The sequence below is a fragment of the Pelobates fuscus genome, chromosome 2 (genome assembly GCF_036172605.1).
Source record: "Pelobates fuscus isolate aPelFus1 chromosome 2, aPelFus1.pri, whole genome shotgun sequence".
NCBI lineage: Eukaryota > Metazoa > Chordata > Amphibia > Anura > Pelobatidae > Pelobates > Pelobates fuscus.
In genome coordinates this window covers 286,748,619-286,775,270 of record NC_086318.1, presented here as the reverse complement: position 1 = coordinate 286,775,270, position 26,652 = coordinate 286,748,619, and the positions used below count along the sequence as shown (strand labels likewise).

Here is a 26,652-nt window from a genome sequence, read left to right as displayed (position 1 = left end):
ATCAGACCACTTTTTTCCCTATACAGAAGCGTCTTGTCTTTTGTCGCAACCAGAGTTTGATATTCTACCAACATTAGCGAGAACGCATTCTCTTAATTTTACTTAAGGCCATATCAGTCTGAAAATGCCTGATCTCGTCAGATCTCGGAAGCCATCCAGATTCGGGCCTGGTTAATACTTGTAAGGGAGACCAACTAGGAACCTCAGGTGCCGTAAGCTTTTGTTTATTTCTTTTTTGCATTATGATGTCATAATCAGACCACTTTTTTCCCTATCCAGAAGCGTCTTGTCTTTTGTCGCAACCAGAGTTTGATATTCTACCAACATTAGCGAGATCGCATTCTCTTAATTTCACTTACGGCCATACCAGTCTGAAAATGCCGGATCTCGTCAGATCTCGGAAGCCATCCAGACTCGGGCCTGGTTAGTACTTGTATGGGAGAGCAACTAGGAACCTCAGGTGCCCTAAGCTTTTGTTTATTTCTTTTTTGCATTATGATGTCATAATCAGACCACTTTTTTCCCTATCCAGAAGCATCTTGTCTTTTGTCGCAACCAGAGTTTGATATTCTACCAACATTAGCGAGATCGCATTCTCTTAATTTCACTTACGGCCATACCAGTCTAAAAATGCCTGATCTCGTCAGATCTCGGAAGCCATCCAGACTCGGGCCTGGTTAGTACTTGTATGGGAGACCAACTAGGAACCTCAGGTGCTGTAAGCTTTTGTTTATTTCTTTTTTGCATTATGATGTCATAATCAGACCACTTTTTTCCCTATGGGAGACCAACTAGGAACCTCAGGTGCCGTAAGCTTTTGTTTATTTCTTTTTTGCATTATGATGTCATAATCAGACCACTTTTTTCCCTATCCAGAAGCGTCTTGTCTTTTGTCGCAACCAGAGTTTGATATTCTACCAACATTAGCGAGATCGCATTCTCTTAATTTCACTTACGGCGATACCAGTCTGAAAATGCCTGATCTCGTCAGATCTCGGAAGCCATCCAGACTCGGGCCTGGTTAGTACTTGTATGGGAGAGCAACTAGGAACCTCAGGTGCCCTAAGCTTTTGTTTATTTCTTTTTTGCATTATGATGTCATAATCAGACCACTTTTTTTCCCTATCCAGAAGCATCTTGTCTTTTGTCGCAACCAGAGTTTGATATTCTACCAACATTAGCGAGATCGCATTCTCTTAATTTCACTTACGGCCATACCAGTCTGAAAATGCCTGATCTCATCAGATCTCGGAAGCCATCCAGACTCGGGCCTGGTTAGTACTTGTTTGGGAGACCAACTAGGAACCTCAGGTGCCGTAAGCTTTTGTTTATTTCTTTTTTGCATTATGATGTCATAATCAGACCACTTTTTTCCCTATGGGAGACCAACTATGAACCTCAGGTGCCGTAAGCTTTTGTTTATTTCTTTTTTGCATTATGATGTCATAATCAGACCACTTTTTTCCCTATCCAGAAGCGTCTTGTCTTTTGTCGCAACCAGAGTTTGATATTCTACCAACATTAGCGAGATCGCATTCTCTTAATTTCACTTACGGCCATACCAGTCTGAAAATGCCTGATCTCGTCAGATCTCGGAAGCCATCCAGACTCGGGCCTGGTTAGTATTTGTATGGGAGAGCAACTAGGAACCTCAGGTGCCTTAAGCTTTTGTTTATTTCTTTTTTGCATTATGATGTCATAATCAGACCACTTTTTTCCCTATCCAGAAGCATCTTGTCTTTTGTCGCAACCAGAGTTTGATATTCTACCAACATTAACGAGATCGCATTCTCTTAATTTCACTTACGGCCATACCAGTCTGAAAATGCCTGATCTCGTCAGGTCTTAGAAGCCATCCATACTCGGGCCTGGTTAGTACTTGTATGGGAGACCAACTAGGAACCTCAGGTGCTGTAAGCTTTTGTTTATTTCTTTTTTGCATTATGATGTCATAATCAGACCACTTTTTCCCTATGGGAGACCAACTAGGAACCTCAGGTGCCGTAAGCTTTTGTTTATTTCTTTTTTGCATTATGATGTCATAATCAGACCACTTTTTTCCCTATCCAGAAGCGTCTTGTCTTTTGTCGCAACCAGAGTTTGATATTCTACCAACATTAGCGAGATCGCATTCTCTTAATTTTACTTACGGCCATACCAGTCTGAAAATGCCTGATCTCGTCAGATCTCAGAAGCCATCCAGACTCGGGCCTGGTTAGTACTTGTATGGGAGACCAACTAGCAACCTCAGGTGCCGAAAGCTTTTGTTTATTTCTTTTTTGCATTATGATGTCATAATCAGACCACTTTTTTCCCTATGGGAGACCAACTAGGAACCTCAGGTGCCGTAAGCTTTTGTTTATTTCTTTTTTGCATTATGATGTCATAATCAGACCACTTTTTTCCCTATCCAGAAGCGTCTTTTCTTTTGTCGCAACCAGAGTTTGATATTCTACCAACATTAGCCAGATCGCATTCTCTTAAAGGGACACTCCAGGCACCCAGACCACTTCAGCTCATTGGAGTGGTCTGGGTGCCAACTCCCACTACCCTTAACCCTGCAAGTGTAATTATTGCAGTTTTTTTAAAACTGCAATATTTACCTTGCAGGGTTAAGTCCTCCCCTAGTGGCTGTCTATTAGACAGCCACTAGAGGACACTTCCTGCTTCATAGCACAGGTTTTCTGTGCTAGAGCGTCGCTGGATGTCCTCACGCTGTGTGAGGACCTCCAGCGTCGCTCTATTCCCCATAGGGAAGCATTGAAATTCATTTTCAATGCTTTCCTATGGGGTGCGCTAATGCGCATGCGCGGCATTGCCGCGCATGCGCATTAGGTCTCCTCGGCCGGCGGGCGAGATCAGACTCGCCCACCGGCCGACGTAACCAGAAGGAGGAGCGGCGGGGGAGGAGGAAGCAGCGACGTGGGACCTGTCGCTGCCTCCGGTAAGTCACTGAAGGGGTTTTCACCCCTTCAGTAACCGGGGATTGGTGGGTGGGAGGGAGAGGGACCCTCCAGTGCCAGAAAAACGGATCGTTTTTCTGGCACTGGAGTTTCCATTTAATTTAACTGACGGCCATACCAGTCTGAAAATGCCTGATCTCGTCAGATCTCGGAAGCCATCCAGACTCGGGCTTGGTTAGTACTTGTATGGGAGACCAACTAGGAACCTCAGGTGCCGTAAGCTTTTGTTTATTTCTTTTTTGCATTATGATGTCATAATCAGACCACTTTTTTCCCTATCCAGAAGCGTCTTGTCTTTTGTCGCAACCAGAGTTTGATATTCTACCAACATTAGCGAGATCGCATTCTCTTAATTTCATTTACGGCCATTCCAGTCTGAAAATGCCTGATCTCGTCAGATCTCGGAAGCCATCCAGACTCGGGCCTGGTTAGTACTTGTATGGGAGACCAACTAGGAACCTCAGGTGCTGTAAGCTTTTGTTTATTTCTTTTTTGCATTATGATGTCATAATCAGACCACTTTTTCCCTATGGGAGACCAACTTGGAACCTCAGGTGCCGTAAGCTTTTGTTTATTTATTTTTTGCATTATGATGTCATAATCAGACCACTTTTTTCCCTATCCAGAAGCGTCTTGTCTTTTGTCGCAACCAGAGTTTGATATTCTACCAACATTAGCGAGATCGCATTCTCTTAATTTCACTTACGGCCATACCAGTCTGAAAATGCCTGATCTCGTCAGATCTCGGAAGCCCTCCAGACTCGGGCCTGGTTAGTACTTGAATGGGAGACCAACTAGGAACCTCAGGTGCCGTAAGCTTTTGTTTATTTCTTTTTTGCATTATGATGTCATAATAAGACCACTTTGTTCCCTATGGGAGACCAACTAGGAACCTCAGGTGCCGTAAGCTTTTGTTTATTTCTTTTTTGCATTATGATGTCATAATCAGACCACTTTTTTCCCTATCCAGAAGCGTCTTGTCTTTTGTCGCAACCAGAGTTTGATATTCTACCAACATTAGTGAGAACGCATTCTCTTAATTTCAGTTAAGGCCATACCAGTCTGAAAATGCCTGATCTCGTCATATCTCGGAAGCCATCCAGACTTGGGCCTGGTTAGTACTTGTATGGGAGACCAACTAGGAACCTCAGGTGCCGTAAGCTTTTGTTTATTTCTTTTTTGCATTATGATGTCATAATCAGACCACTTTTTTCCCTATCCAGAAGCGTCTTGTCTTTTGTCGCAACCAGAGTTTGATATTCTACCAACATTAGCGAGATCGCATTCTCTTGATTTCACTTACGGCCATACCAGTCTGAAAATGCCTGATCTCGTCAGATCTCGGAAGCCATCCAGACTCGGGCCTGGTTAGTACTTGTATGGGAGACCAACTAGGAACCTCAGGTGCCGTAAGCTTTTGTTTATTTCTTTTTTGCATTATGATGTCATAATCAGACCACTTTTTTCCCTATGGGAGACCAACTAGGAACCTCAGGTGCCGTAAGCTTTTGTTTATTTCTTTTTTGCATTATGATGTCATAATCAGACCACTTTTTTCCCTATCCAGAAGCGTCTTTTCTTTTGTCGCAACCAGAGTTTGATATTCTACCAACATTAGCCAGATCGCATTCTCTTAATTTCACTGACGGCCATACCAGTCTGAAAATGCCTGATCTCGTCAGATCTCGGAAGCCATCCAGACTCGGGCTTGGTTAGTACTTGTATGGGAGACCAACTAGGAACCTCAGGTGCCGTAAGCTTTTGTTTATTTCTTTTTTGCATTATGATGTCATAATCAGACCACTTTTTTCCCTATCCAGAAGCGTCTTTTCTTTTGTCGCAACCAGAGTTTGATATTCTACCAACATTAGCGAGATCGCATTCTCTTAATTTCATTTACGGCCATTCCAGTCTGAAAATGCCTGATCTCGTCAGATCTCGGAAGCCATCCAGACTCGGGCCTGGTTAGTATTTGTATGGGAGACCAACTAGGAACCTCAGGTGCTGTAAGCTTTTGTTTATTTCTTTTTTGCATTATGATGTCATAATCAGACCACTTTTTCCCTATGGGAGACCAACTTGGAACCTCAGGTGCCGTAAGCTTTTGTTTATTTATTTTTTGCATTATGATGTCATAATCAGACCACTTTTTTCCCTATCCAGAAGCGTCTTGTCTTTTGTCGCAACCAGAGTTTGATATTCTACCAACATTAGCGAGATCGCATTCTCTTGATTTCACTTACGGCCATACCAGTCTGAAAATGCCTGATCTCGTCAGATCTCGGAAGCCATCCAGACTCGGGCCTGGTTAGTACTTGTATGGGAGACCAACTAGGAACCTCAGGTGCCGTAAGCTTTTGTTTATTTCTTTTTTGCATTATGATGTCATAATCAGACCACTTTTTTCCCTATGGGAGACCAACTAGGAACCTCAGGTGCCGTAAGCTTTTGTTTATTTCTTTTTTGCATTATGATGTCATAATCAGACCACTTTTTTCCCTATACAGAAGCGTCTTGTCTTTTGTCGCAACCAGAGTTTGATATTCTACCAACATTAGCGAGAACGCATTCTCTTAATTTCACTTAAGGCCATACCAGTCTGAAAATGCCTGATCTCGTCAGATCTCGGAAGCCATCCAGACTCGGGCCTGGTTAGTACTTGTATGGGAGACCAACTAGGAACCTCAGGTGCCGTAAGCTTTTGTTTATTTCTTTTTTGCATTATGATGTCATAATCAGACCACTTTTTTCCCTATCCAGAAGCGTCTTGTCTTTTGTCGCAACCAGAGTTTGATATTCTACCAACATTAGCCAGATCGCATTCTCTTAATTTCACTTACGGCCATACCAGTCTGAAAATGCCTGATCTCGTCAGATCTCGGAAGCCATCCAGACTCGGGCCTGGTTAGTACTTGTATGGGAGACCAACTAGGAACCTCAGGTGCCGTAAGCTTTTGTTTATTTCTTTTTTGCATTATGATGTCATAATCAGACCACTTTTTTCCCTATCCAGAAGCGTCTTGTCTTTTGTCGCAACCAGAGTTTGATATTCTACCAACATTAGCGAGATCGCATTCTCTTAATTTCATTTACGGCCATACCAGTCTGAAAATGCCTGATCTCGTCAGATCTCGAAAGCCATCCAGACTCGGGCCTGGTTAGTACTTGTATGGGAGACCAACTAGGAACCTCAGGTGCCGTAAGCTTTTGTTTATTTCTTTTTTGCATTATGATGTCATAATCAGACCACTTTTTTCCCTATGGGAGACCAACTAGGAACCTCAGGTGCCGTAAGCTTTTGTTTATTTCTTTTTTGCATTATGATGTCATAATCAGACCACTTTTTTCCCTATCCAGAAGCGTCTTGTCTTTTGTCGCAACCAGAGTTTGATATTCTACCAACATTAGCGAGATCGCATTCTCTTAATTTCACTTACGGCCATACCAGTCTGAAAATGCCTGATCTCGTCAGATCTCGGTAGCCATCCAGACTTGGGCCTGGTTAGTACTTGTATGGGAGACCAACTAGGAACCTCAGGTGCCGTAAGCTTTTGTTTATTTCTTTTTTGCATTATGATGTCATAATCAGACCACTTTTTTCCCTATGGGAGACCAACTAGGAACCTCAGGTGCCGTAAGCTTTTGTTTATTTCTTTTTTGCATTATGATGTCATAATCAGACCACTTTTTTCCCTATCCAGAAGCGTCTTGTCTTTTGTCGCAACCAGAGTTTGATATTCTACCAACATTAGCGAGATCGCATTCTCTTAATTTCACTTACGGCCATACCAGTCTGAAAATGTCAGATCTCGGTAGCCATCCAGACTCGGGCCTGGTTAGTACTTGTATGGGAGACCAACTAGTTACCTCAGGTGCCGTAAGCTTTAGTTTATTTCTTTTTTGCACTATGATGTCATAATCAGACCACTTTTTTCCCTATCCAGAAGCGTCTTGTCTTTTGTCGCAACCAGAGTTTGATATTCTACCAACATTAGCGAGATCGCATTCTCTTAATTTCACTTATGGCCATACCAGTCTGAAAATGCCTGATCTCGTCAAATCTCGGAAGCCATCCAGACTCGGGTCTGGTTAGTACTTGTATGGGAGACCAACGAGGAACCTCAGGTGCCGTAAGCTTTTATTTATTTCTTTTTTGCATTATGATGTCATAATCAGACCACTTTTTTCCCTATCCAGAAGCGTCTTGTCTTTTGTCGCAACCAGAGTTTGATATTCTACCAACATTAGCTAGATCGCATTCTCTTAATTTCACTTACGGCCATACCAGTCTGAAAATGCCAGATCTCGTCAGATCTCGGAAGCCATCCAGACTCGGGCCTGGTTAGTACTTGTATGGGAGACCAACTAGGAACCTCAGGTGCCGTAAGCTTTTGTTTATTTCTTTTTTGCATTATGATGTCATAATCAGACCACTTTTTTCCCTATGGGAGACCAACTAGGAACCTCAGGTGCCGTAAGCTTTTGTTTATTTCTTTTTTGCATTATGATGTCATAATCAGACCACTTTTTTCCCTATCCAGAAGCGTCTTGTCTTTTGTCGCAACCAGAGTTTGATATTCTACCAACATTAGCGAAATCGCATTCTCTTAATTTCCCTTACGGCCATACCAGTCTGAAAATGCCTGATCTTGTCAGATCTCGGAAGCCATCCAGACTCGGGCCTGGTTAGTACTTGTATGGGAGACCAACTAGGAACCTCAGGTGCCGTAAGCTTTTGTTTATTTCTTTTTTGCATTATGATGTCATAATCAGACCACTTTTTTCCCTATCCAGAAGCGTCTTGTCTTTTGTCGCAACCAGAGTTTGATATTCTACCAACATTAGCGAGATCGCATTCTCTTAGTTTCACTTACGGCCATACCTGTCTGAAAATGCCTGATCTTGTCAGATCTTGAAAGCCATCCAGACTCGGGCCTGGTTAGTACTTGTATGGGAGACCAACTAGGAACCTCAGGTGCCGTAAGCTTTTGTTTATTTCTTTTTTGCATTATGATGTCATAATCAGACCACTTTTTTCCCTATGGGAGACCAACTAGGAACCTCAGGTGCCGTAAGCTTTTGTTTATTTCTTGTTTGCATTATGATGTCATAATCAGACCACTTTTTTCCCTATCCAGAAGCGTCTTGTCTTTTGTCGCAACCAGAGTTTGATATTCTACCAACATTAGCGAGATCGCATTCTCTTAATTTCACTTACGGCCATACCAGTCTGAAAATGCCTGATCTCGTCAGATCTCGGTAGCCATCCAGACTCGGGCCTGGTTAGTACTTGTATGGGAGATCAACTAGGAACCTCAGGTGCCGTAAGCTTTTGTTTATTTCTTTTTTGCATTATGATGTCATAATCAGACCACTTTTTTCCCTATCCAGAAGCGTCTTGTCTTTTGTCGCAACCAGAGTTTGATATTCTACCAACATTAGCGAGATCACATTCTCTTAATTTCACTTACGGCCATACCAGTCTGAAAATGCCAGATCTCGGAAGCCATCCAGACTCGGGCCTGGTTAGTACTTGTATGGGAGACCAACTAGGAACCTCAGGTGCCGTAAGCTTTTGTTTATTTCTTTTTTGCATTATGATGTCATAATCAGACCACTTTTTTCCCTATCCAGAAGCGTCTTGTCTTTTGTCGCAACCAGAGTTTGATATTCTACCAACATTAGCGAGATCGCATTCTCTTAATAAGATGCTTCTGGATAGGGAAAAAAGTGGTCTGATTATGACATCATAATGCAAAAAAGAAATAAACAAAAGCTTACGGCACCTGAGGTTCCTAGTTGGTCTCCCATACAAGTACTAACCAGACCCGAGTCTGGATGGCTTCCAAGATCTGACGAGATCAGGCATTTTCAGACTGGTATGGCCGTAAGGGAAATTCAGAGAATGCGATCTCGCTAATGTTGGTAGAATATCAAACTCTGGTTGCGACAAAGGACAAGACGCTTCTGGATAGGGAAAAAAGTGGTCTGATTATGACATCATAATGCAAAAAAAGAAATAAACAAAAGCTTACGGCACCTGAGGTTCCTAGTTGGTCTCCCATAGGGAAAAAAGTGGTCTGATTATGACATCATAATGCAAAAAAGAAATAAACAAAAGCTTACGGCACCTGAGGTTCCTAGTTGGTCTCCCATACAAGTACTAACCAGGCTCGAGTCTGGATGGCTTCCGAGATCTGACATTTTCAGACTGGTATGGCCGTAAGTGAAATTAAGAGAATGCGATCTCGCTACTGTTGGTAGAATATCAAACTCTGGTTGCGACAAAAGACAAGACGCTTCTGGATAGGGAAAAAAGTGGTCTGATTATGACATCATAATGCAAAAAAGAAATAAACAAAAGCTTACGGCACCTGAGGTTCCTAGTTGGTCTCCCATACAAGTACTAACCAGGCCCGAGTCTGGATGGCTTCCGAGATCTGGCATTTTCAGACTGGCATGGCCGTAAGTGAAATTAAGAGAATGCGATCTCGCTAATGTTGGTAGAATATCAAACTCTGGTTGCGAGAAAAGACAAGACGCTTCTGGATAGGGAAAAAAGTGGTCTGATTATGACATCATAATGCAAAAAAGAAATAAACAGAAGCTTACGGCACCTGAGGTTCCTAGTTGGTCTCCCATACAAGTACTAACCAGGCCCAAGTCTGGATGGTTTCCGAGATCTGGCATTTTCAGACTGGTATGGCCTTAAGTGAAATTAAGAGAATGCGTTCTCGCTAATGTTGGTAGAATATCAAACTCTGGTTGCGACAAAAGACAAGACGCTTCTGGATAGGGAAAAAAGTGGTCTGATTATGACATCATAATGCAAAAAAGAAATAAACAAAAGCTTACGGCACCTGAGGTTCCTAGTTGGTCTCCCATACAAGTACTAACCAGACCCAAGTCTGGATGGCTTCCGAGATCTGACGAGATCAGGCATTTTCAGACTGGTATGGCCGTAAGTGAAATTAAGAGAATGCGATCTCGTTAATGTTGGTAGAATATTAAACTCTGGTTGCGACAACAGACAAGATGCTTCTGGATAGGGAAAAAAGTGGTCTGATTATGACATCATAATGCAAAAAAGAAATAAACAAAAGCTTACGGCACCTGAGGTTCCTAATTGGTCTCCCATACAAGTACTAACCAGGCCCGAGTCTGGATGGCCTCCGAGATCTGACGAGATCAGGCATTTTCAGACTGGTATGGCCATAAGTGAAGTTAAGAGAATGCGATCTCGCTAATGTTGGTAGAATATCAAACTCTGGTTGCGACAAAAGACAAGACGCTTCTGGATAGGGAAAAAAGTGGTCTGATTATGACATCATAATGCAAAAAAGAAATAAACAAAAGCTTACGGCACCTGAGGTTCCTAGTTGGTCTCCCATACAAGTACTAACCAGGCCCGAGTCTGGATGGCTTCCGAGATCTGATGAGATCAGGCATTTTCAGACTGGTATGGCTGTAAGTGAAATTAAGAGAATGCGATCTCGCTAATGTTGGTAGAATATCAAACTCTGGTTGCGACAAAAGACAAGACACTTCTGGATAGGGAAAAAAGTGGTCTGATTATGACATCATAATGCAAAAAAGAAATTAACAAAAGCTTACGGCACCTGAGGTTCCTAGTTGGTCTCCCATACAAGTACTAACCAGGCCCGAGTCTGGATGTCTTCCGAGATCTGACGAGATCAGGCATTTTCAGACTGGTATGGCCGTAAGTGAAATTAAGAGAATGCGATCTCGCTAATGTTGGTAGAATATCAAACTCTGGTTGCGACAAAAGACAAGACGCTTCTGGATAGGGAAAAAAGTGGTCTGATTATGACATCATAATGCAAAAAAGAAATAAACAAAAGCTTACGGCACCTGAGGTTCCTAGTTGGTCTCCCATAGGGAAAAAAGTGGTCTGATTATGACATCATAATGCAAAAAAGAAATAAACAAAAACTTACGGCACCTGAGGTTCCTAGTTGGTCTCCCATACAAGTACTAACCAGGCCCGAGTCTGGATGGCTTCCGAGATCTGACGAGATCAGGCATTTTAAGACTGGTATGGCCGTAAGTGAAATTAAGAGAATGCGATCTCGCTAATGTTGGTAGAATATCAAACTCTGGTTGCGACAAAAGACAAGACGCTTCTGGATAGGGAAAAAAGTGGTCTGATTATGACATCATAATGCAAAAAAGAAATAAATAAAAGCTTACGGCACCTGAGGTTCCTAGTTGGTCTCCCATAGGGAAAAAAGTGGTCTGATTATGACATCATAATGCAAAAAAGAAATAAACAAAAGCTTACGGCACCTGAGGTTCCTAGTTGGTCTCCCATACAAGCACTAACCAGGCCCGAGTCTGGATGGCTTCCGAGATCTGACGAGATCAGGCATTTTCAGACTGGTATGGCCGTAAGTGAAATTAAGAGAATGCGATCTCGCTAATGTTGGTAGAATATCAAACTCTGGTTGCGACAAAAGACAAGACGCTTCTGGATAGGGAAAAAAGTGGTCTGATTATGACATCATAATGCAAAAAAGAAATAAACAAAAGCTTACGGCACCTGAGGTTCCTAGTTGGTCTCCCATACAAGAACTAACCAGGCCCGAGTCCGGATGGCTTCCGAGAGCTGACGAGATCAGGCATTTTCAGACTGGTATGGCCGTAAGTGAAATTAAGAGAATGCGATCTCGCTAATGTTGGTAGAATATCAAACTCTGGTTGCGACAAAAGACAAGACGCTTCTGGATAGGGAAAAAAGTGGTCTGATTATGACATCATAATGCAAAAAAGAAATAAACAAAAGCTTACGGCACCTGAGGTTCCTAGTTGGTCTCCCATACAAGTACTAACCAGGCCCGAGTCTGGATGGCTTCCGAGATCTGACGAGATCAGGCATTTTCAGACTGGTATGGCCGTAAGCAAAATTAAGAGAATGCGATCTCGTTAATGTTGGTAGAATATCAAACTCTGGTTGCGACAAAAGACAAGATGCTTCTGGATAGGGAAAAAAGTGGTCTGATTATGACATCATAATGCAAAAAAGAAATAAACAAAAGCTTACGGCACCTCAGGTTCCTAGTTGGTCTCCCATACAAGTACTAACCAGGCCCGAGTCTGGATGGCTTCCGAGATCTGGCATTTTCAGACTGTTATGGCTGTAAGTGAAATTAAGAGAATGCGATCTCCCTAATGTTGGTAGAATATCAAACTCTGGTTGCGACAAAAGACAAGACGCTTCTGGATAGGGAAAAAAGTGGTCTGATTATGACATCATAATGCAAAAAGGAAATAAACAAAAGCTTACGGCACCTGAGGTTCCTAGTTGGTCTCCCATACAATTACTAACCAGGCCCGAGTCTGGATGGCTTCCGAGATCTGATGAGATCAGGCATTTTCAGACTGGTATGGCCGTAAGTGAAATTAAGAGAATGCGATCTCGCTAATGTTGGTAGAATATCAAACTCTGGTTGCGACAAAAGACAAGACGCTTCTGGATAGGGAAAAAAGTGGTCTGATTATGACATCATAATGCAAAAAAGAAATAAACAAAAGCTTACGGCACCTGAGGTTCCTAGTTGGTCTTCCATACAAGTACTAACCAGGCCCGAGTCTGGATGGCTTCCGAGAGCTGACGAGATCAGGCATTTTCAGACTGGTATGGCCGTAAGTGAAATTAAGAGAATGCGATCTCGCTAATGTTGGTAGAATATCAAACTCTGGTTGCGACAAAAGACAAGACGCTTCTGGATAGGGAAAAAAGTGGTCTGATTATGACATCATAATGCAAAAAAGAAATAAACAAAAGCTTACGGCACCTGAGGTTCCTAGTTGGTCTCCCATACAAGTACTAACCAGGCCCGATTCTGGATGGCTTCCGAGATCTGACGAGATCAGGCATTTTCAGACTGGTATGGCCATAAGTGAAATTAAGAGAATGCGATCTCGCTAATGTTGGTAGAATATCAAACTCTGGTTGCGACAAAAGACAAGACGCTTCTGGATAGGGAAAAAAGTGGTCTGATTATGACATCATAATGCAAAAAAGAAATAAACAAAAGCTTACGGCACCTGAGGTTCCTAGTTGGTCTCCCATACAAGTACTAACCAGGCCCGAGTCTGGATGGCTTCCGAGATCTGACGAGATCAGGCATTTTCAGACTGGTATGGCCGAAAAGAAATTAAGAGAATGCGATCTCGCTAATGTTGGTAGAATATCAAACTCTGGTTGCGACAAAAGACAAGACGCTTCTGGATAGGGAAAAAAGTGGTCTGATTATGACATCATAATGCAAAAAAGAAATAAACAAAAGCTTACGGCACCTGAGGTTCCTAGTTGGTCTCCCATAGGGAAAAAAGTGGTCTGATTATGAAATCATAATGCAAAAAAGAAATAAACAAAAGCTTACGGCACCTGAGGTTCCTAGTTGGTCACCCATAGGGAAAAAAGTGGTCTGATTATGACATCATAATGCAAAAAATAAATAAACAAAAGCTTGCGGCACCTGAGGTTCCTAGTTGGTCTCCCATACAAGTACTAACCAGGCCTGAGTCTGGATGGCTTCCGAGATCTGACGAGATCAGGCATTTTCAGACTGGAATGGGCGTAAATGAAATCAAGAGAATGCGATCTCGCTAATGTTGGTAGAATATCAAACTCTGGTTGCGACAAAAGACAAGACGCTTCTGGATAGGGAAAAAAGTGGTCTGATTATGACATCATAATGCAAAAAATAAATAAACAAAAGCTTGCGGCACCTGAGGTTCCTAGTTGGTCTCCCATACAAGTACTAACCAGGCCTGAGTCTGGATGGCTTCCGAGATCTGACGAGATCAGGCATTTTCAGACTGGAATGGGCGTAAATGAAATTAAGAGAATGCGATCTCGCTAATGTTGGTAGAATATCAAACTCTGGTTGCGACAAAAGACAAGACGCTTCTGGATAGGGAAAAAAGTGGTCTGATTATGACATCATAATGCAAAAAAGAAATAAACAAAAGCTTACGGCACCTGAGGTTCCTAGTTGGTCTCCCATACAAGAACTAACCAGGCCCGAGTCCGTATGGCTTCCGAGAGCTGACGAGATCAGGCATTTTCAGACTGGTATGACCGTAAGTGAAATTAAGAGAATGCGATCTCGCTAATGTTGGTAGAATATCAAACTCTGGTTGCGACAAAAGACAAGACGCTTCTGGATAGGGAAAAAAGTGGTCTGATTATGACATCATAATGCAAAAAAGAAATAAACAAAAGCTTACGGCACCTGAGGTTCCTAGTTGGTCTCCCATAGGGAAAAAAGTGGTCTGATTATGACATCATAATGCAAAAAAGAAATAAACAAAAGCTTACAGCACCTGAGGTTCCTAGTTGGTCTCCCATACAAGTACTAACCAGGCCCGAGTCTGGATGGCTTCCGAGATCTGACGAGATCAGGCATTTTAAGACTGGTATGGCCGTAAGTAAAATTAAGAGAATGCGATCTCGCTAATGTTGGTAGAATATCAAACTCTGGTTGCGACAAAAGACAAGACGCTTCTGGATAGGGAAAAAAGTGGTCTGATTATGACATCATAATGCAAAAAAGAAATAAATAAAAGCTTACGGCACCTGAGGTTCCTAGTTGGTCTCCCATAGGGAAAAAAGTGGTCTGATTATGACATCATAATGCAAAAAAGAAATAAACAAAAGCTTACGGCACCTGAGGTTCCTAGTTGGTCTCCCATACAAGCACTAACCAGGCCCGAGTCTGGATGGCTTCCGAGATCTGACGAGATCAGGCATTTTCAGACTGGTATGTCCGTAAGTGAAATTAAGAGAATGCGATCTCGCTAATGTTGGTAGAATATCAAACTCTGGTTGCGACAAAAGACAAGACGCTTCTGGATAGGGAAAAAAGTGGTCTGATTATGACATCATAATGCAAAAAAGAAATAAACAAAAGCTTACGGCACCTGAGGTTCCTAGTTGGTCTCCCATACAAGTACTAACCAGACCCGAGTCTGGATGGTTTCCGAGATCTGACGAGATCAGGCATTTTCAGACTGGTATGGCCGTAAGTGAAATTAAGAGAATGCGATCTCGCTAATGTTGGTAGAATATCAAACTCTGGTTGCGACAAAAGACAAGACGCTTCTGGATAGGGAAAAAAGTGGTCTGATTATGACATCATAATGCAAAAAAGAAATAAACAAAAGCTTACGGCACCTGAGGTTCCTAGTTGGTCTCCCATACAAGAACTAACCAGGCCCGAGTCCGTATGGCTTCCGAGAGCTGACGAGATCAGGCATTTTCAGACTGGTATGGCCGTAAGTGAAATTAAGAGAATGCGATCTCGCTAATGTTGGTAGAATATCAAACTCTGGTTGCGACAAAAGACAAGACGCTTCTGGATAGGGAAAAAAGTGGTCTGATTATGACATCATAATGCAAAAAAGAAATAAACAAAAGCTTACGGCACCTGAGGTTCCTAGTTGGTCTCCCATAGGGAAAAAAGTGGTCTGATTATGACATCATAATGCAAAAAAGAAATAAACAAAAGTTTACGGCACCTGAGGTTTCTAGTTGGTCTCCCATACAAGTTCTAACCAGGCCCGAGTCTGGATGGCTTCCGAGATCTGGCATTTTCAGACTGGTATGGCCGTAAGTGAAATTAAGAGAATGCGATCTCGCTAATGTTGGTAGAATATCAAACTCTGGTTGCGACAAAAGACAAGACGCTTCTGGATAGGGAAAAAAGTGGTCTGATTATGACATCATAATGCAAAAAAGAAATAAACAAAAGCTTACGGCACCTGAGGTTCCTAGTTGGTCTCCCATAGGGAAATAAGTGGTCTGATTATGAAATCATAATGCAAAAAAGAAATAAACAAAAGCTTGCGGCACATGAGGTTCCTAGTTGGTCTCCCATACAAGTACTAACCAGGCCTGAGTCTGGATGGCTTCCGAGATCTGGCATTTTCAGACTGGTATGGCCGTAAGTGAAATTAAGAGAATGCGATCTCGCTAATGTTGGTAGAATATCAAACTCTGGTTGCGAGAAAAGACAAGACGCTTCTGGATAGGGAAAAAAGTGGTCTGATTATGACATCATAATGCAAAAAAGAAATAAACAGAAGCTTACGGCACCTGAGGTTCCTAGTTGGTCTCCCATACAAGTACTAACCAGGCCCAAGTCTGGATGGTTTCCGAGATCTGGCATTTTCAGACTGGTATGGCCTTAAGTGAAATTAAGAGAATGCGTTCTCGCTAATGTTGGTAGAATATCAAACTCTGGTTGCGACAAAAGACAAGACGCTTCTGGATAGGGAAAAAAGTGGTCTGATTATGACATCATAATGCAAAAAATAAATAAACAAAAGCTTACGGCACCTGAGGTTCCTAGTTGGTCTCCCATAGGGAAAAAAGTGGTCTGATTATGACATCATAATGCAAAAAAGAAATAAACAAAAGCTTACGGCACCTGAGGTTCCTAGTTGGTCTCCCATACAAGTATTAACCAGGCCCGAGTCTGGATGGCTTACGAGATCTGACGAGATCAGGCATTTTCAGACTGGTATGGCCGTAAGTGAAATTAAGTGAATGCGATCTCGCTAATGTTGGTAGAATATCAAACTCTGTTTGCGACAAAAGACAAGACGCTTCTGGATAGGGAAAAAAGTGGTCTGATTATGACATCATAATGCAAAAAAGAAATAAACAAAAGCTTACGGCACCTGAGGTTCCTAGTTGGTCTCCCATACAAGTACTAACCAGACCCAAGTCTGGATGGCTTCCGAGATCTGACGAGATCAGGCATTTTCAGACTGGTATGGCCGTAATTGAAATTAAGAGAATGCAATCTCGTTAATGTTGGTAGAATATTAAACTCTGGTTGCGACAACAGACAAGATGCTTCTGGATAGGGAAAAAAGTGGTCTGATTATGACATCATAATGCAAAAAAGAAATAAACAAAAGCTTACGGCACCTGAGGTTCCTAATTGGTCTCCCATACAAGTACTAACCAGGCCCGAGTCTGGATGGCCTCCGAGATCTGACGAGATCAGGCATTTTCAGACTGGTATGGCCATAAGTGAAGTTAAGAGAATGCGATCTCGCTAATGTTGGTAGAATATCAAACTCTGGTTGCGACAAAAGACAAGACGCTTCTGGATAGGGAAAAAAGTGGTCTGATTATGACATCATAATGCAAAAAAGAAATAAACAAAAGCTTACGGCACCTGAGGTTCCTAGTTGGTCTCCCATACAAGTACTAACCAGGCCCGAGTCTGGATGGCTTCCGAGATCTGATGAGATCAGGCATTTTCAGACTGGTATGGCTGTAAGTGAAATTAAGAGAATGCGATCTCGCTAATGTTGGTAGAATATCAAACTCTGGTTGCGACAAAAGACAAGACACTTCTGGATAGGGAAAAAAGTGGTCTGATTATGACATCATAATGCAAAAAAGAAATTAACAAAAGCTTACGGCACCTGAGGTTCCTAGTTGGTCTCCCATACAAGTACTAACCAGGCCCGAGTCTGGATGTCTTCCGAGATCTGACGAGATCAGGCATTTTCAGACTGGTATGGCCGTAAGTGAAATTAAGAGAATGCGATCTCGCTAATGTTGGTAGAATATCAAACTCTGGTTGCGACAAAAGACAAGACGCTTCTGGATAGGGAAAAAAGTGGTCTGATTATGACATCATAATGCAAAAAAGAAATAAACAAAAGCTTACGGCACCTGAGGTTCCTAGTTGGTCTCCCATAGGGAAAAAAGTGGTCTGATTATGACATCATAATGCAAAAAAGAAATAAACAAAAGCTTACAGCACCTGAGGTTCCTAGTTGGTCTCCCATACAAGTACTAACCAGGCCCGAGTCTGGATGGCTTCCGAGATCTGACGAGATCAGGCATTTTAAGACTGATATGGCCGTAAGTGAAATTAAGAGAATGCGATCTCGCTAATGTTGGTAGAATATCAAACTCTGGTTGCGACAAAAGACAAGACGCTTCTGGATAGGGAAAAAAGTGGTCTGATTATGACATCATAATGCAAAAAAGAAATAAATAAAAGCTTACGGCACCTGAGGTTCCTAGTTGGTCTCCCATAGGGAAAAAAGTGGTCTGATTATGACATCATAATGCAAAAAAGAAATAAACAAAAGCTTACGGCACCTGAGGTTCCTAGTTGGTCTCCCATACAAGCACTAACCAGGCCCGAGTCTGGATGGCTTCCGAGATCTGACGAGATCAGGCATTTTCAGACTGGTATGGCCGTAAGTGAAATTAAGAGAATGCGATCTCGCTAATGTTGGTAGAATATCAAACTCTGGTTGCGACAAAAGACAAGACGCTTCTGGATAGGGAAAAAAGTGGTCTGATTATGACATCATAATGCAAAAAAGAAATAAACAAAAGCTTACGGCACCTGAGGTTCCTAGTTGGTCTCCCATACAAGTACTAACCAGACCCGAGTCTGGATGGTTTCCGAGATCTGACGAGATCAGGCATTTTCAGACTGGTATGGCCGTAAGTGAAATTAAGAGAATGCGATCTCGCTAATGTTGGTAGAATATCAAACTCTGGTTGCGACAAAAGACAAGACGCTTCTGGATAGGGAAAAAAGTGGTCTGATTATGACATCATAATGCAAAAAAGAAATAAACAAAAGCTTACGGCACCTGAGGTTCCTAGTTGGTCTCCCATACAAGAACTAACCAGGCCCGAGTCCGGATGGCTTCCGAGAGCTGACGAGATCAGGCATTTTCAGACTGGTATGGCCGTAAGTGAAATTAAGAGAATGCGATCTCGCTAATGTTGGTAGAATATCAAACTCTGGTTGCGACAAAAGACAAGACGCTTCTGGATAGGGAAAAAAGTGGTCTGATTATGACATCATAATGCAAAAAAGAAATAAACAAAAGCTTACGGCACCTGAGGTTCCTAGTTGGTCTCCCACACAAGTACTAACCAGGCCCGAGTCTGGATGGCTTCCGAGATCTGGCATTTTCAGACTGGTATGGCCGTAAGTGAAATTAAGAGAATGCGATCTCGCTAATGTTGGTAGAATATCAAACTCTGGTTGCGAGAAAAGACAAGACGCTTCTGGATAGGGAAAAAAGTGGTCTGATTATGACATCATAATGCAAAAAAGAAATAAACAGAAGCTTACGGCACCTGAGGTTCCTAGTTGGTCTCCCATACAAGTACTAACCAGGCCCAAGTCTGCATGGTTTCCGAGATCTGGCATTTTCAGACTGGTATGGCCTTAAGTGAAATTAAGAGAATGCGTTCTCGCTAATGTTGGTAGAATATCAAACTCTGGTTGCGACAAAAGACAAGACGCTTCTGGATAGGGAAAAAAGTGGTCTGATTATGACATCATAATGCAAAAAAGAAATAAACAAAAGCTTACGGCACCTGAGGTTCCTAGTTGGTCTCCCATAGGGAAAAAAGTGGTCTGATTATGACATCATAATGCAAAAAAAAAATAAACAAAAGCTTACGGCACCTGAGGTTCCTAGTTGGTCTCCCATACAAGTACTAACCAGGCCCGAGTCTGGATGGCTTCCGAGATCTGACGAGATCAGGCATTTTCAGACTGGTATGGCCGTAAGCAAAATTAAGAGAATGCGATCTCGTTAATGTTGGTAGAATATCAAACTCTGGTTGCGACAAAAGACAAGATGCTTCTGGATAGGGAAAAAAGTGGTCTGATTATGACATCATAATGCAAAAAAGAAATAAACAAAAGCTTACGGCACCTCAGGTTCCTAGTTGGTCTCCCATACAAGTACTAACCAGGCCCGAGTCTGGATGGCTTCCGAGATCTGGCATTTTCAGACTGTTATGGCTGTAAGTGAAATTAAGAGAATGCGATCTCGCTAATGTTGGTAGAATATCAAACTCTGGTTGCGACAAAAGACAAGACGCTTCTGGATAGGGAAAAAAGTGGTCTGATTATGACATCATAATGCAAAAAGGAAATAAACAAAAGCTTACGGCACCTGAGGTTCCTAGTTGGTCTCCCATACAATTACTAACCAGGCCCGAGTCTGGATGGCTTCCGAGATCTGACGAGATCAGGCATTTTCAGACTGGTATGGCCGTAAAGGAAATTAAGAGAATGCGATCTCGCTAATGTTGGTAGAATATCAAACTCTGGTTGCGACAAAAGACAAGACGCTTCTGGATAGGGAAAAAAGTGGTCTGATTATGACATCATAATGCAAAAAAGAAATAAACAAAAGCTTACGGCACCTGAGGTTCCTAGTTGGTCTCCCATAGGGAAAAAAGTGGTCTGATTATGAAATCATAATGCAAAAAAGAAATAAACAAAAGCTTACGGCACCTGAGGTTCCTAGTTGGTCACCCATAGGGAAAAAAGTGGTCTGATTATGACATCATAATGCAAAAAATAAATAAACAAAAGCTTGCGGCACCTGAGGTTCCTAGTTGGTCTCCCATACAAGTACTAACCAGGCCTGAGTCTGGATGGCTTCCGAGATCTGACGAGATCAGGCATTTTCAGACTGGAATGGGCGTAAATGAAATTAAGAGAATGCGATCTCGCTAATGTTGGTAGAATATCAAACTCTGGTTGCGACAAAAGACAAGACGCTTCTGGATAGGGAAAAAAGTGGTCTGATTATGACATCATAATGCAAAAAATAAATAAACAAAAGCTTGCGGCACCTGAGGTTCCTAGTTGGTCTCCCATACAAGTACTAACCAGGCCTGAGTCTGGATGGCTTCCGAGATCTGACGAGATCAGGCATTTTCAGACTGGAATGGGCGTAAATGAAATTAAGAGAATGCGATCTCGCTAATGTTGGTAGAATATCAAACTCTGGTTGCGACAAAAGACAAGACGCTTCTGGATAGGGAAAAAAGTGGTCTGATTATGACATCATAATCCAAAAAAGAAATAAACAAAAGCTTACGGCACCTGAGGTTCCTAGTTGGTCTCCCATAGGGAAAAAAGTGGTCTGATTATGACATCATAATGCAAAAAAGAAATAAACAAAAGTTTACGGCACCTGAGGTTTCTAGTTGGTCTCCCATACAAGTTCTAACCAGGCACGAGTCTGGATGGCTTCCGAGATCTGGCATTTTCAGACTGGTATGGCCGTAAGTGAAATTAAGAGAATGCGATCTCGCTAATGTTGGTAGAATATCAAACTCTGGTTGCGACAAAAGACAAGACGCTTCTGGATAGGGACAAAAAGTGGTCTGATTATGACATCATAATGCAAAAAGAAATAAACAAAAGCTTACGGCACCTGAGGTTCCTAGTTGGTCTCCCATAGGGAAATAAGTGGTCTGATTATGAAATCATAATGCAAAAAAGAAATAAACAAAAGCTTGCGGCACCTGAGGTTCCTAGTTGGTCTCCCATACAAGTACTAACCAGGCCTGAGTCTGGATGGCTTCCGAGATCTGACGAGATCAGGCATTTTCAGACTGGAATGGGCGTAAATGAAATTAAGAGAATGCGATCTCGCTAATGTTGGTAGAATATCAAACTCTGGTTGCGACAAAAGACAAGACGCTTCTGGATAGGGAAAAAAGTGGTCTGATTATGACATCATAATGCAAAAAAGAAATAAACAAAAGCTTACGGCACCTGAGGTTCCTAGTTGGTCTCCCACACAAGTACTAACCAGGCCCGAGTCTGGATGGCTTCCGAGATCTGGCATTTTCAGACTGGTATGGCCGTAAGTGAAATTAAGAGAATGCGATCTCGCTAATGTTGGTAGAATATCAAACTCTGGTTGCGAGAAAAGACAAGACGCTTCTGGATAGGGAAAAAAGTGGTCTGATTATGACATCATAATGCAAAAAAGAAATAAACAGAAGCTTACGGCACCTGAGGTTCCTAGTTGGTCTCCCATACAAGTACTAACCAGGCCCAAGTCTGGATGGTTTCCGAGATCTGGCATTTTCAGACTGGTATGGCCTTAAGTGAAATTAAGAGAATGCGTTCTCGCTAATGTTGGTAGAATATCAAACTCTGGTTGCGACAAAAGACAAGACGCTTCTGGATAGGGAAAAAAGTGGTCTGATTATGACATCATAATGCAAAAAAGAAATAAACAAAAGCTTACGGCACCTGAGGTTCCTAGTTGGTCTCCCATAGGGAAAAAAGTGGTCTGATTATGACATCATAATGCAAAAAAGAAATAAACAAAAGCTTACGGCACCTGAGGTTCCTAGTTGGTCACCCATACAAGTACTAACCAGGCCCGAGTCTGGATGGCTTCCGAGATCTGACGAGATCAGGCATTTTCAGACTGGTATGGCCGTAAGTGAAATTAAGTGAATGCGATCTCGCTAATGTTGGTAGAATATCAAACTCTGTTTGCGACAAAAGACAAGACGCTTCTGGATAGGGAAAAAAGTGGTCTGATTATGACATCATAATGCAAAAAAGAAATAAACAAAAGCTTACGGCACCTGAGGTTCCTAGTTGGTCTCCCATACAAGTACTAACCAGACCCAAGTCTGGATGGCTTCCGAGATCTGACGAGATCAGGCATTTTCAGACTGGTATGGCTGTAAGTGAAATTAAGAGAATGCGATCTCGTTAATGTTGGTAGAATATTAAACTCTGGTTGCGACAACAGACAAGATGCTTCTGGATAGGGAAAAAAGTGGTCTGATTATGACATCATAATGCAAAAAAGAAATAAACAAAAGCTTACGGCACCTGAGGTTCCTAATTGGTCTCCCATACAAGTACTAACCAGGCCCGAGTCTGGATGGCCTCCGAGATCTGACGAGATCAGGCATTTTCAGACTGGTATGGCCATAAGTGAAGTTAAGAGAATGCGATCTCGCTAATGTTGGTAGAATATCAAACTCTGGTTGCGACAAAAGACAAGACACTTCTGGATAGGGAAAAAAGTGGTCTGATTATGACATCATAATGCAAAAAAGAAATTAACAAAAGCTTACGGCACCTGAGGTTCCTAGTTGGTCTCCCATACAAGTACTAACCAGGCCCGAGTCTGGATGTCTTCCGAGATCTGACGAGATCAGGCATTTTCAGACTGGTATGGCCGTAAGGGAAATTAAGAGAATGCGATCTCGCTAATGTTGGTAGAATATCAAACTCTGGTTGCGACAAAAGACAAGACGCTTCTGGATAGGGAAAAAAGTGGTCTGATTATGACATCATAATGCAAAAAAGAAATAAACAAAAGCTTACGGCACCTGAGGTTCCTAGTTGGTCTCCCATAGGGAAAAAAGTGGTCTGATTATGACATCATAATGCAAAAAAGAAATAAACAAAAGCTTACAGCACCTGAGGTTCCTAGTTGGTCTCCCATACAAGTACTAACCAGGCCCGAGTCTGGATGGCTTCCGAGATCTGACGAGATCAGGCATTTTAAGACTGGTATGGCCGTAAGTGAAATTAAGAGAATGCGATCTCGCTAATGTTGGTAGAATATCAAACTCTGGTTGCGACAAAAGACAAGACGCTTCTGGATAGGGAAAAAAGTGGTCTGATTATGACATCATAATGCAAAAAAGAAATAAATAAAAGCTTACGGCACCTGAGGTTCCTAGTTGGTCTCCCATAGGGAAAAAAGTGGTCTGATTATGACATCATAATGCAAAAAAGAAATAAACAAAAGCTTACGGCACCTGAGGTTCCTAGTTGGTCTCCCATACAAGCACTAACCAGGCCCGAGTCTGGATGGCTTCCGAGATCTGACGAGATCAGGCATTTTCAGACTGGTATGGCCGTAAGTGAAATTAAGAGAATGCGATCTCGCTAATGTTGGTAGAATATCAAACTCTGGTTGCGACAAAAGACAAGACGCTTCTGGATAGGGAAAAAAGTGGTCTGATTATGACATCATAATGCAAAAAAGAAATAAACAAAAGCTTACGGCACCTGAGGTTCCTAGTTGGTCTCCCATACAAGTACTAACCAGACCCGAGTCTGGATGGTTTCCGAGATCTGACGAGATCAGGCATTTTCAGACTGGTATGGCCGTAAGTGAAATTAAGAGAATGCGATCTCGCTAATGTTGGTAGAATATCAAACTCTGGTTGCGACAAAAGACAAGACGCTTCTGGATAGGGAAAAAAGTGGTCTGATTATGACATCATAATGCAAAAAAGAAATAAACAAAAGCTTACGGCACCTGAGGTTCCTAGTTGGTCTCCCATACAAGAACTAACCAGGCCCGAGTCCGGATGGCTTCCGAGAGCTGACGAGATCAGGCATTTTCAGACTGGTATGGCCGTAAGTGAAATTAAGAGAATGCGATCTCGCTAATGTTGGTAGAATATCAAACTCTGGTTGCGACAAAAGACAAGACGCTTCTGGATAGGGAAAAAAGTGGTCTGATTATGACATCATAATGCAAAAAAGAAATAAACAAAAGCTTACGGCACCTGAGGTTCCTAGTTGGTCTCCCATACAAGTACTAACCAGGCCCGAGTCTGGATGGCTTCCGAGATCTGACGAGATCAGGCATTTTCAGACTGGTATGGCCGTAAGCGAAATTAAGAGAATGCGATCTCGTTAATGTTGGTAGAATATCAAACTCTGGTTGCGACAAAAGACAAGATGCTTCTGGATAGGGAAAAAAGTGGTCTGATTATGACATCATAATGCAAAAAAGAAATAAACAAAAGCTTACGGCACCTCAGGTTCCTAGTTGGTCTCCCATACAAGTACTAACCAGGCCCGAGTCTGGATGGCTTCCGAGATCTGGCATTTTCAGACTGTTATGGCTGTAAGTGAAATTAAGAGAATGCGATCTCGCTAATGTTGGTAGAATATCAAACTCTGGTTGCGACAAAAGACAAGACGCTTCTGGATAGGGAAAAAAGTGGTCTGATTATGACATCATAATGCAAAAAGGAAATAAACAAAAGCTTACGGCACCTGAGGTTCCTAGTTGGTCTCCCATACAATTACTAACCAGGCCCGAGTCTGGATGGCTTCCGAGATCTGATGAGATCAGGCATTTTCAGACTGGTATGGCCATAATTGAAATTAAGAGAATGCGATCTCGCTAATGTTGGTAGAATATCAAACTCTGGTTGCGACAAAAGACAAGACGCTTCTGGATAGGGAAAAAAGTGGTCTGATTATGACATCATAATGCAAAAAAGAAATAAACAAAAGCTTACGGCACCTGAGGTTCCTAGTTGGTCTTCCATACAAGTACTAACCAGGCCCGAGTCTGGATGGCTTCCGAGAGCTGACGAGATCAGGCATTTTCAGACTGGTATGGCCGTAAGTGAAATTAAGAGAATGCGATCTCGCTAATGTTGGTAGAATATCAAACTCTGGTTGCGACAAAAGACAAGACGCTTCTGGATAGGGAAAAAAGTGGTCTGATTATGACATCATAATGCAAAAAAGAAATAAACAAAAGCTTACGGCACCTGAGGTTCCTAGTTGGTCTCCCATACAAGTACTAACCAGGCCCGAGTCTGGATGGCTTCCGAGATCTGACGAGATCAGGCATTTTCAGACTGGTATGGCCATAAGTGAAATTAAGAGAATGCGATCTCGCTAATGTTGGTAGAATATCAAACTCTGGTTGCGACAAAAGACAAGACGCTTCTGGATAGGGAAAAAAGTGGTCTGATTATGACATCATAATGCAAAAAAGAAATAAACAAAAGCTTATGGCACCTGAGGTTCCTAGTTGGTCTCCCATACAAGTACTAACCAGGCCCGAGTCTGGATGGCTTCCGAGATCTGGCATTTTCAGACTGGTATGGCCGTAAGGGAAACTAAGAGAATGCGATCTCGCTAATGTTGGTAGAATATCAAACTCTGGTTGCGACAAAAGACAAGACGCTTCTGGACAGGGAAAAAAGTGGTCTGATTATGACATCATAATGCAAAAAAGAAATAAACAAAAGCTTACGGCACCTGAGGTTCCTAGTTGGTCTCCCATAGGGAAAAAAGTGGTCTGATTATGACATCATATTGCAAAAAAGAAATAAACAAAAGCTTATGGCACCTGAGGTTTCTAGTTGGTCTCCCATAAAAGTACTAACCAGGCCCGAGTCTGGATGGCTTCTGAGACCTGACGAGATCAGGCATTTTCAGACTGGTATGGCCGTAAGTGAAATTAAGAGAATGCGATCTCGCTAATGTTGGTAGAATATCAAACTCTGGTTGCAACAAAAGACAAGACGCTTCTGGATAGGGAAAAAAGTGGTCTGATTATGACATCATAATGCAAAAAAGAAATAAACAAAAGCTTACGGCACCTGAGGTTCCTAGTTGGTCTCCCATAGGGAAAAAAGTGGTCTGATTATGACATCATAATGCAAAAAAGAAATAAACAAAAGCTTACGGCACCTGAGGTTCCTAGTTGGTCTCCCATACAAGTACTAACCAGGCCCGAGTCTGGATGGCTTCCGAGATCTGACGATATCAGGCATTTTCAGACTGGTATGGCCGTAAGTGAAATTAAGAGAATGCGATCTCGCTAATGTTGGTAGAATATCAAACTCTGCTTGCGACAAAAGACAAGACGCTTCTGGATAGGGAAAAAAGTGGTCTGATTATGACATCATAATGCAAAAAAGAAAGAAATAAACAAAAGCTTACGGCACCTGAGGTTCCTAGTTGGTCTCCCATACAAGTACTAACCAGACCCGAGTCTGGATGGTTTCCGAGATCTGACGAGATCAGGCATTTTCAGACTGGTATGGCCGTAAGTG

At 42.2% G+C, this 26,652-nt stretch overlaps 68 pseudogenes; 24 read left to right on the top strand and 44 right to left on the bottom strand.

Moving 5' to 3' along the window:
• Positions 1-353: 353 nt before the first annotated feature.
• On the top strand, positions 354-472 carry LOC134589103 (5S ribosomal RNA; annotated as a pseudogene).
• A 134-nt stretch (positions 473-606) lies between these two features.
• LOC134596624 (5S ribosomal RNA) lies at positions 607-725 on the top strand (annotated as a pseudogene).
• A 225-nt stretch (positions 726-950) lies between these two features.
• On the top strand, positions 951-1,069 carry LOC134589092 (5S ribosomal RNA; annotated as a pseudogene).
• A 135-nt stretch (positions 1,070-1,204) lies between these two features.
• LOC134594263 (5S ribosomal RNA) lies at positions 1,205-1,323 on the top strand (annotated as a pseudogene).
• Positions 1,324-1,548: 225 nt separating this feature from the next.
• Positions 1,549-1,667, top strand: LOC134589108 (5S ribosomal RNA; annotated as a pseudogene).
• Positions 1,668-1,801: 134 nt separating this feature from the next.
• Positions 1,802-1,920, top strand: LOC134588023 (5S ribosomal RNA; annotated as a pseudogene).
• Positions 1,921-2,144: 224 nt separating this feature from the next.
• Positions 2,145-2,263, top strand: LOC134587980 (5S ribosomal RNA; annotated as a pseudogene).
• Positions 2,264-3,067: 804 nt separating this feature from the next.
• LOC134597294 (5S ribosomal RNA) lies at positions 3,068-3,186 on the top strand (annotated as a pseudogene).
• Positions 3,187-3,320: 134 nt separating this feature from the next.
• LOC134596890 (5S ribosomal RNA) lies at positions 3,321-3,439 on the top strand (annotated as a pseudogene).
• A 224-nt stretch (positions 3,440-3,663) lies between these two features.
• On the top strand, positions 3,664-3,782 carry LOC134596332 (5S ribosomal RNA; annotated as a pseudogene).
• Positions 3,783-4,007: 225 nt separating this feature from the next.
• On the top strand, positions 4,008-4,126 carry LOC134589181 (5S ribosomal RNA; annotated as a pseudogene).
• A 134-nt stretch (positions 4,127-4,260) lies between these two features.
• On the top strand, positions 4,261-4,379 carry LOC134591670 (5S ribosomal RNA; annotated as a pseudogene).
• Positions 4,380-4,604: 225 nt separating this feature from the next.
• Positions 4,605-4,723, top strand: LOC134597293 (5S ribosomal RNA; annotated as a pseudogene).
• A 134-nt stretch (positions 4,724-4,857) lies between these two features.
• On the top strand, positions 4,858-4,976 carry LOC134587665 (5S ribosomal RNA; annotated as a pseudogene).
• Positions 4,977-5,200: 224 nt separating this feature from the next.
• On the top strand, positions 5,201-5,319 carry LOC134591659 (5S ribosomal RNA; annotated as a pseudogene).
• A 225-nt stretch (positions 5,320-5,544) lies between these two features.
• Positions 5,545-5,663, top strand: LOC134597264 (5S ribosomal RNA; annotated as a pseudogene).
• A 134-nt stretch (positions 5,664-5,797) lies between these two features.
• LOC134591647 (5S ribosomal RNA) lies at positions 5,798-5,916 on the top strand (annotated as a pseudogene).
• Positions 5,917-6,050: 134 nt separating this feature from the next.
• LOC134596784 (5S ribosomal RNA) lies at positions 6,051-6,169 on the top strand (annotated as a pseudogene).
• Positions 6,170-6,394: 225 nt separating this feature from the next.
• Positions 6,395-6,513, top strand: LOC134594456 (5S ribosomal RNA; annotated as a pseudogene).
• Positions 6,514-6,981: 468 nt separating this feature from the next.
• On the top strand, positions 6,982-7,100 carry LOC134588908 (5S ribosomal RNA; annotated as a pseudogene).
• Positions 7,101-7,234: 134 nt separating this feature from the next.
• Positions 7,235-7,353, top strand: LOC134595059 (5S ribosomal RNA; annotated as a pseudogene).
• A 225-nt stretch (positions 7,354-7,578) lies between these two features.
• Positions 7,579-7,697, top strand: LOC134597092 (5S ribosomal RNA; annotated as a pseudogene).
• A 134-nt stretch (positions 7,698-7,831) lies between these two features.
• LOC134588681 (5S ribosomal RNA) lies at positions 7,832-7,950 on the top strand (annotated as a pseudogene).
• Positions 7,951-8,175: 225 nt separating this feature from the next.
• Positions 8,176-8,294, top strand: LOC134596984 (5S ribosomal RNA; annotated as a pseudogene).
• Positions 8,295-8,737: 443 nt separating this feature from the next.
• Positions 8,738-8,856, bottom strand: LOC134598322 (5S ribosomal RNA; annotated as a pseudogene).
• A 955-nt stretch (positions 8,857-9,811) lies between these two features.
• Positions 9,812-9,930, bottom strand: LOC134595253 (5S ribosomal RNA; annotated as a pseudogene).
• A 134-nt stretch (positions 9,931-10,064) lies between these two features.
• LOC134597508 (5S ribosomal RNA) lies at positions 10,065-10,183 on the bottom strand (annotated as a pseudogene).
• Positions 10,184-10,317: 134 nt separating this feature from the next.
• On the bottom strand, positions 10,318-10,436 carry LOC134595819 (5S ribosomal RNA; annotated as a pseudogene).
• Positions 10,437-10,570: 134 nt separating this feature from the next.
• LOC134594497 (5S ribosomal RNA) lies at positions 10,571-10,689 on the bottom strand (annotated as a pseudogene).
• Positions 10,690-10,914: 225 nt separating this feature from the next.
• Positions 10,915-11,033, bottom strand: LOC134589509 (5S ribosomal RNA; annotated as a pseudogene).
• Positions 11,034-11,258: 225 nt separating this feature from the next.
• Positions 11,259-11,377, bottom strand: LOC134596770 (5S ribosomal RNA; annotated as a pseudogene).
• A 134-nt stretch (positions 11,378-11,511) lies between these two features.
• On the bottom strand, positions 11,512-11,630 carry LOC134588192 (5S ribosomal RNA; annotated as a pseudogene).
• Positions 11,631-11,764: 134 nt separating this feature from the next.
• LOC134590979 (5S ribosomal RNA) lies at positions 11,765-11,883 on the bottom strand (annotated as a pseudogene).
• A 377-nt stretch (positions 11,884-12,260) lies between these two features.
• LOC134596237 (5S ribosomal RNA) lies at positions 12,261-12,379 on the bottom strand (annotated as a pseudogene).
• A 134-nt stretch (positions 12,380-12,513) lies between these two features.
• On the bottom strand, positions 12,514-12,632 carry LOC134597897 (5S ribosomal RNA; annotated as a pseudogene).
• Positions 12,633-12,766: 134 nt separating this feature from the next.
• On the bottom strand, positions 12,767-12,885 carry LOC134598094 (5S ribosomal RNA; annotated as a pseudogene).
• A 134-nt stretch (positions 12,886-13,019) lies between these two features.
• On the bottom strand, positions 13,020-13,138 carry LOC134597367 (5S ribosomal RNA; annotated as a pseudogene).
• An 821-nt stretch (positions 13,139-13,959) lies between these two features.
• Positions 13,960-14,078, bottom strand: LOC134588013 (5S ribosomal RNA; annotated as a pseudogene).
• A 225-nt stretch (positions 14,079-14,303) lies between these two features.
• Positions 14,304-14,422, bottom strand: LOC134595525 (5S ribosomal RNA; annotated as a pseudogene).
• A 225-nt stretch (positions 14,423-14,647) lies between these two features.
• Positions 14,648-14,766, bottom strand: LOC134588061 (5S ribosomal RNA; annotated as a pseudogene).
• A 134-nt stretch (positions 14,767-14,900) lies between these two features.
• LOC134595637 (5S ribosomal RNA) lies at positions 14,901-15,019 on the bottom strand (annotated as a pseudogene).
• Positions 15,020-15,153: 134 nt separating this feature from the next.
• LOC134598316 (5S ribosomal RNA) lies at positions 15,154-15,272 on the bottom strand (annotated as a pseudogene).
• Positions 15,273-16,408: 1,136 nt separating this feature from the next.
• Positions 16,409-16,527, bottom strand: LOC134587977 (5S ribosomal RNA; annotated as a pseudogene).
• Positions 16,528-16,661: 134 nt separating this feature from the next.
• On the bottom strand, positions 16,662-16,780 carry LOC134597160 (5S ribosomal RNA; annotated as a pseudogene).
• A 134-nt stretch (positions 16,781-16,914) lies between these two features.
• LOC134597506 (5S ribosomal RNA) lies at positions 16,915-17,033 on the bottom strand (annotated as a pseudogene).
• Positions 17,034-17,167: 134 nt separating this feature from the next.
• LOC134595818 (5S ribosomal RNA) lies at positions 17,168-17,286 on the bottom strand (annotated as a pseudogene).
• Positions 17,287-17,420: 134 nt separating this feature from the next.
• LOC134594495 (5S ribosomal RNA) lies at positions 17,421-17,539 on the bottom strand (annotated as a pseudogene).
• Positions 17,540-17,764: 225 nt separating this feature from the next.
• Positions 17,765-17,883, bottom strand: LOC134597355 (5S ribosomal RNA; annotated as a pseudogene).
• A 225-nt stretch (positions 17,884-18,108) lies between these two features.
• LOC134596769 (5S ribosomal RNA) lies at positions 18,109-18,227 on the bottom strand (annotated as a pseudogene).
• A 134-nt stretch (positions 18,228-18,361) lies between these two features.
• Positions 18,362-18,480, bottom strand: LOC134595636 (5S ribosomal RNA; annotated as a pseudogene).
• A 134-nt stretch (positions 18,481-18,614) lies between these two features.
• On the bottom strand, positions 18,615-18,733 carry LOC134588191 (5S ribosomal RNA; annotated as a pseudogene).
• A 711-nt stretch (positions 18,734-19,444) lies between these two features.
• Positions 19,445-19,563, bottom strand: LOC134590863 (5S ribosomal RNA; annotated as a pseudogene).
• A 377-nt stretch (positions 19,564-19,940) lies between these two features.
• Positions 19,941-20,059, bottom strand: LOC134598237 (5S ribosomal RNA; annotated as a pseudogene).
• Positions 20,060-22,136: 2,077 nt separating this feature from the next.
• Positions 22,137-22,255, bottom strand: LOC134588290 (5S ribosomal RNA; annotated as a pseudogene).
• Positions 22,256-22,389: 134 nt separating this feature from the next.
• Positions 22,390-22,508, bottom strand: LOC134597872 (5S ribosomal RNA; annotated as a pseudogene).
• A 134-nt stretch (positions 22,509-22,642) lies between these two features.
• Positions 22,643-22,761, bottom strand: LOC134597505 (5S ribosomal RNA; annotated as a pseudogene).
• A 134-nt stretch (positions 22,762-22,895) lies between these two features.
• LOC134595181 (5S ribosomal RNA) lies at positions 22,896-23,014 on the bottom strand (annotated as a pseudogene).
• Positions 23,015-23,239: 225 nt separating this feature from the next.
• LOC134595524 (5S ribosomal RNA) lies at positions 23,240-23,358 on the bottom strand (annotated as a pseudogene).
• Positions 23,359-23,583: 225 nt separating this feature from the next.
• Positions 23,584-23,702, bottom strand: LOC134596768 (5S ribosomal RNA; annotated as a pseudogene).
• A 134-nt stretch (positions 23,703-23,836) lies between these two features.
• Positions 23,837-23,955, bottom strand: LOC134595635 (5S ribosomal RNA; annotated as a pseudogene).
• Positions 23,956-24,089: 134 nt separating this feature from the next.
• On the bottom strand, positions 24,090-24,208 carry LOC134588189 (5S ribosomal RNA; annotated as a pseudogene).
• A 134-nt stretch (positions 24,209-24,342) lies between these two features.
• On the bottom strand, positions 24,343-24,461 carry LOC134590745 (5S ribosomal RNA; annotated as a pseudogene).
• A 377-nt stretch (positions 24,462-24,838) lies between these two features.
• LOC134587770 (5S ribosomal RNA) lies at positions 24,839-24,957 on the bottom strand (annotated as a pseudogene).
• Positions 24,958-25,091: 134 nt separating this feature from the next.
• LOC134597896 (5S ribosomal RNA) lies at positions 25,092-25,210 on the bottom strand (annotated as a pseudogene).
• Positions 25,211-25,344: 134 nt separating this feature from the next.
• On the bottom strand, positions 25,345-25,463 carry LOC134594868 (5S ribosomal RNA; annotated as a pseudogene).
• Positions 25,464-25,931: 468 nt separating this feature from the next.
• LOC134588182 (5S ribosomal RNA) lies at positions 25,932-26,050 on the bottom strand (annotated as a pseudogene).
• Positions 26,051-26,275: 225 nt separating this feature from the next.
• LOC134597693 (5S ribosomal RNA) lies at positions 26,276-26,394 on the bottom strand (annotated as a pseudogene).
• A 138-nt stretch (positions 26,395-26,532) lies between these two features.
• LOC134595634 (5S ribosomal RNA) lies at positions 26,533-26,651 on the bottom strand (annotated as a pseudogene).
• Between the last annotated feature and the right edge of the window lies 1 nt (position 26,652).